The following is a 6,254-nucleotide window of genomic DNA, read 5'->3' on the forward strand; positions in this document are numbered from 1 at the left end:
CTTTTGTCACCTCTTCCTGGATTCCTCCAGGTAAGGCCCCGGCCCGCTCCCGGGGCGGCGGGAAGGGATGTTTCACTTGCGCAGGGCGGCGGGAGAGCGAGGCGGTGGCCGGTGCCGGTGGCGCGCGGGGTGCCTTTGGGGAAGGAAGAGTCCAGCGACCCCGCTCTCCTCCCAGCACACGGAAGCGGAGGGGCCCCTGGTTTTGCCTCTGCGGGGACCACGCGGACTTTTCGGGTCTGTTTTCTTGGTAGCCATCGTGGCACGGGCTCGGGTTCCGTTTTCCGCGGGCCAGCGACCTCGCCAGTCCGGAGGACTCCGTGACCGACGGGAGGGAGGGCGCGTCCACGAGGAGCGCTCGGATGCTGGGCATTGGCGAGGGCCGGGGGGCTCCTGCGTCCTCAGGGCCCGGAGGAGAGCGTGTGACGACCCGGGGCGCGGGGCTGCGCGCGGGCCAGGTCTCGGAGCCCGGCTGCCAGCCTGCCCCGCGCCGGCCGCCTCGGAGGGGAGCGAGGGAAGCACGCCGGCCGCCTCTGCGTCCGTCACCCGGGCGAGAGCGCGAGGACATCTACCCAAGGATGTCCGCCGCGACCCCCTGTCCTTTCCCGCCCGGCCTGCGCGCTCGGGGAAATGCAACCGACCAGGGGGGGTGAAGTGGTTTTCCGAGGGCAAACAAAAGACCACGGCTGGCGTCGGACTGGGGTGGGGACTGCGCCAGCCACAGGTTTCCTTGCTTCACCCCCTTTCCCTTCCCCCCGACCCACCCCTATCCCGCGCCCCCCGCCACGAAAGGCTTTCAAACTCAAGGCTTTCAAACTCGCGGGGTTGCTGCTGAACGAAAGCGCGCCCTGCCCTCCCTCCCCCGCCCCATATCCGCCTCCTGGGGCGTTGGAGCCCTTAGCCACCATCCACTCTGTCCCCCCACCCAGCTTACTGGGCCCCGAGACCCCGCTCCCCAGCCGGGCTCCCCGCCCCTAAGCATGTGCTTGCCTAACTGTTGTGGAGAGAAGCTGCCGGGCTTATGGCCGCGAAAGGAATTTGGCCTGAACCGCTTCGCTGGGCGCCTGGTGTCTTTCGCGGGCTTCCAGGCGAAGGTGGTGCTACCCTGGGCCCCTTCTGCCTGGCTGCGCGGCAGGAACGCCGTGTTTTTTGTAACTCGTTTTCTCCAGTGGAAGTCGGACTGCCAACAATCGCTACTTTCTGAAAAGAATCTGCGACCACACACGTAGGAAGACTGAGCAAGCCCCCACGACGAGAAAGCCTTACTCGTTGGCATTTGGAAGGAAATGTGATATCCCGAGGGTGTGTGTGTGTGTATATATAGACATACACGCACACACACATAAATATTCTAGTATTGAACCAAATAGTATTTTAGTATTTAACCAAAGTGGGGAAAAGAAATCTATGGTTTGCAGAATCCGGGGCCCCGTGAGGCTGTAATATGTCACCTTGGTAGAAGAAACTGTGCAGCAACTCGTGCCTTTTCTGACGTCAGCAGGGCAACGGAAATAAAACCTGAGCTGGGTGGCTGGGTGGCCTCATTGTCAAACATCTCAGAGCGAGCAGGGTACTCCTTATCTGTGCGAAACAGTCAGGTCCCTGCTCGGATCTGCCGGGGGCCCTTGGATTTGGGAAGCCCAGAATTCAAAATGAGTTTGGTCTTGAGTCAGTCCCATCTTGCTATGTCGCCTTAGGCATCTGGAAAACATACGGGTTGGCTTGATGTCTTAACTGTGAGGCAATTGATTTGCCTGTTTTTCCTCCCCGAGATTCAATACATGTTTCAGGCAGCAACCAACAAGGTAAAGTTCTTGCTTCTCTGAAGCGACCCCCCCCCCTTTCGTCTTCATGTGGGAGAAACAGACCCTAGATTCATGTATAAATAAAACAAATTTCAAGTTTTGTTGAATGCTATGAAAAAAGAAAACTAGATCATGTTAGGGAGGAGGGCTCTTGAAATCGAGTGACCTGCTGGAGGGTCTGGGGGAAGATAGGTGTGCTGAGGGCTGAAGGATGAGGCGGTCTCATCAATTTGGTTCATTAGGGGAGCACACAGGCAAGAAAGGATGGCAAGTGCTTAAAGACCCTTACTTTACTGCACTCTGCTTGACTGGTATTAGATGGAACGAATTGAATAATAAAGGGTTTTTGAGTTCTTTGAAGATATGTTGCTTTTGTATATTTTGTCGACTACTCTTCAAAGGAAGGTAGCCCTGAGAAAGGAGCTTTGGTGGAGCAGGTTAGGAGCTCAGCTGCTAACTCAAAGGTTGGCAGTTTGAACTCCCCAGTCGGCTCCTGCAAAGAGCACAGCTTTGAAAACTATGGGGCAGCTCCATTGTGCCCAAAAGGGTAGCTATGGGTTGGAATCAACTCAAGCCCTGAGAAGCCACGCGTCTGCTTTTGCTGGTCTTGCCTTTGCCTTCCCTCTGGGTGGTACTTGAAGGCAAAACCTAATCTTACTCTGGTTCTTCCACTGCTCAGCACAGGAGCCCTGGTGGTGAACCCTCTGGGATGCAAACCACTGGTGGGCAGTTCGAAACAATCAACAGCTCCGAGGGAGAAAGACTGGGCTTTCTACTCCCATAAGCAATGACAGTCTTGGGAACCCACAAGGGGTCACTATGAGTCACCAGTGACTCAATGGCAGTGAGCTTGCTTTTTTGAGTCATGCCCTGGTGGCATGGTGGATTGCCAGTTCCGCTGTTAACCCTGAGGCCAGCAGTTTGAAACCACCAGCTCCTACTCCACTGGAGAAAGATGAGGCTTTGTCCTCCCATAGCAATGGACAGCTTCGGAAGCCCACAGAAGCAGTTCTCTGTTCTGTAGCGATGCTATGAGTTGGAATCAATTTGATGGCAGTGAGTTTGGCTAATGGGTATTGGATTGAACTATGAGACTTTGGCCAAGCCATCTAATACATCTTTCTATTATATGTTAGCCCTCACTCCCTATTATCTTTGATGAGCTCTTCCTTGACTCTTCAATTTGAAACAGAGTCATTTTCTTCCTGCTTCTCTTGTTCTGGGCAGTTGTAGGGTCCTTCCAAATGCCCCTCAAACACCTTCCCTTCTCTGTTCCCACTGTCTGTCTCCTGACTTAGATGTGGCGTTACAAATAGTATATCCAAATACAAGAATCAAAAATCAGGCATGGTTGCTAGTCCCTTTAAGAAACTAGCAGAGAGGAAGATGTAAGAGCAACATGTGAGTAGAGTGAAGTAACGGATTCATGAGATGCAGCAACTTTCCAAGGAGCTGCAGTAGCACAGTGGTTATGGGCTCAGCTGCTAGCGGGAAGGTTCAGTGGTTCATGCCCACTACTGGCTCTGTGGGCGAAAGATATGGCAGGCAGTCTTCCTCTGGAAGCCCTGTGGGGCTGTTCTCTGTCCTAGGGGATTGCTATGCGTTGCTTCGACCCAGTGGCAGTGGGTTTGGAGTTTGAGGCACAACTTTCCAACTAGTCAAATTGATAAGCTCTGCTCACCCCATTCAATCTCACTAACGCCACGGAATTTATATTTCTAAAAGTCAGTCCCCCTTGTTTCTAAAGCCTCTAGTGGGTTCTCACGGTCTCCAGATAAATTCCAAATGCCTTAGGTTCACTGCCCAGGAGCTCCACCATCTGGTTTCTAACCCCAGGCCATTTTTCCTTGGCATGCTTCCTTTCCTCTCCCAGGTCGTCCTGTACTCTGCCTGTCACCTGTCTTTCTTAGTATGCTTGCTCCTTCGACTGGAGCATCCGTGAAGACCTACCTCAGATGCCACTCTGCCATCTCTTCCAATAAGCACACTGATCGCCTCGTTGGCACTCCCGGCGGATGGATCTGTCTTCGAGTTTGCACTGTTGTCGCTGTGGGTGGTACAAGGTGGGGGGGCTGAGCACTCAGGCTGTGACCCCAAACCAAACTCGCTGCTGTCAAGTGGGTTACGACTCATGAACGGTAAATACTAGGGCTTCCTCTTTTTTTAGCAGAGGTATTTTGGACAAGGTGCTTAACATCTCTAATTTGTTTTTGAATTTGTTAAATGGGAATGATGTTAATGAAGGTGGTGGTAGTACCCATCTTATTGAGTTATTCTTAAGATTTCACTAGATAATGGATGCAGAGTGCTTGGTTCAATGTTGCCTGTCCAAACCGACTGCCATGAGTGGATTTCAGTGACTATATAGGGTTTGGGAGGCTAAATTTTCATGGGTGCAGACAGCCTTAGCTTTCTCCTGCTGGATAGCTGGTAGATGTGAACCCCTGACCTTGAGGTTGGCCGTCCAACACTTAGCCAACAGCACACATTCCCAGAGCCCCTGCCTGTACTGTTTTCCTTGCTCTTTAGAAGAGACTTCTGGTTTCTCACTTGTCAGAGGCGTTGAGGGGAAAGTGCCTCTTCCTTCTGAAATTCGATGAGTATTCAGTCTTTTAAAACAATCCCTCTGAAAATATCAGCTCAGTGAAAGCCCCTCAGTCTCGTTGAGAATACGTGTCTGTGACATGGAGGTGGGGTGCAAGGAAGTACATCCCAAACTGCACCATCAGCTTCAGAGAAAGGCAACCCGAAGCAGCAACCAATGTTTTCCGTCATATTCTTGATTTTCCTTTCTTTTCCAGTGCGAACCTCTAGGCCAGGGTTAGTTGCAAGCAGTAGAGGAGCTAAATGATGGGGCAGGCTACCTGGTGGAGGAAGGTAACACTGGGCTTACATCCAAGAAACGGTCCCTCTAGTGAGGTTTTAATGTGTCTTTGCCAGTAACCACCAGGGTGCCCTTGGGCAACTGACTTCACTTTTTTATGCCTCTTTTTCTCATCTGTCCTATGCTAATAATAGTATCCAAGCAGCCTAGCTCATGAAGTTGTCAAGATAAAATGAGCATTTTAAACCAAACACATTGCCATTAAGCGGTCCAGATGCACAGTGACCATATAAGTCAGAGTAGATCTGCCCTGTAGGATAAATCTTTATGGAAGCAAATTGTCGTAACTTTTTTCCATAGGAGTTGGAACCTCTGAACCTTTTGGTTACAAAGCCAAGCCCTTAAAACACTGTACTCCCAGTACCCCTAAAATGAGAGATAAAAACCAAACCAAACCACTACTGTTGAGTCGATTCTGACTTACAGCAACTCTGTAGGATGAAGCAGACCTGCATTCGGGGGTTCTGAGGCTGTAGTTCTTTATGGGAATAGAAAGCCTCATCTTACTCCCATGAAGTGTGCTGGTGGTTTTGAACAGCTGACCTTGCAGTTAGCAGCCCAACACATAGCCACTATGCCATCAAGGCTCCAATAGTGTCATCAGGGCCCCTTAAATGAGAATCCCAAACCCAACGGCATCTAGTGGATTCCGATCTGTGGTGACCCTATGTAGGGTTTCTGAGGCTGTGAACCTTTTTTGGTGGGGGAGTAGGGTGGGGGTGGGGGGGCAGACAGCCTCATCTTCCTCCTGTGGTACAACTGGGGGATTGTGCTTTTGTTTTTTAATTCCTATTCCAATTACCCGAGGGAAAGACGGGGCCATTGACTCCTGTAAAGAGGGACAGTCTCTGAGACCCACAGGGGTAGTTCTGTCCTGTGTTGTTTTGTTTTTCTTTCTTTCTCTGTGTATGTATATAATTTTTTAAAGATCTTTTTATTGGGAGCTCTTACAGCTCTTATAACAACCCATAGAATAATTATATAAAGCATATTTGTACATATGTTGCCATCATTATTTTCTAAACATTTACATTCTATTTGAGACCTTGGTATCAGCTCCTCTTTGTACCCTCTCTCCCCTCTCCTCCCACCCTTGCCACTCCTTGATATTATAAATTATTGCTTTCGTATCTTAACACCGACCACTGTTTCCCTTTCCCCTCAGTTTCTTCCCCTCTTCTCTCCCCACCTTCCAACTACCCTCATGGTATGGCTACTCCCATTTCTGTTCCTGAGCTTTTATGTGTACCTGTGTACATGCTCTGGCCTAGCCCGCAGTGAAAGGCAGGATTAGGGTCATGATAGTCTGGGGTGAGGAAGCCTCAAGGAACCAGAGGAATATATGTTTCATCAGAGCTGTACTGCACCCTGGTTGACTCATCCCTTCCTTGAGACCCTTCTGTGAGGGGATGTCCCATAGTCGCCTACAGATGGGTTTTGGGTTTCTGCTCTGAACACCCTCATTCTCAACAATATGTTTTCTTGTTTGTTTGTTTGGGGTCTTCTGATGCCTGTTACCTGATCCCATCAACACCTCCTGACTACACAGGCTGGTGTGCTTCTTCCAT

At 50.7% G+C, this 6,254-nt stretch overlaps 1 protein-coding gene across 2 annotated transcripts in view; it reads left to right on the plus strand.

Moving 5' to 3' along the window:
* SLC38A1 (solute carrier family 38 member 1) overlaps nt 1-6,254 on the plus strand; it is an 89,284-nt gene continuing 83,030 nt past the window's right edge. For both annotated transcript variants that reach the window (XM_045287337.1, XM_045287338.1), the window contains exon 1: nt 1-30. The gene's annotated coding sequence lies outside the window, so the exon portion shown is untranslated. The remainder of the gene's footprint in view (nt 31-6,254) is intronic.

This window comes from Echinops telfairi, unplaced genomic scaffold (assembly GCF_000313985.2).
Source record: "Echinops telfairi isolate 266 unplaced genomic scaffold, ASM31398v2 ScPeMD7_12;HRSCAF=54, whole genome shotgun sequence".
Lineage (NCBI taxonomy): Eukaryota > Metazoa > Chordata > Mammalia > Afrosoricida > Tenrecidae > Echinops > Echinops telfairi.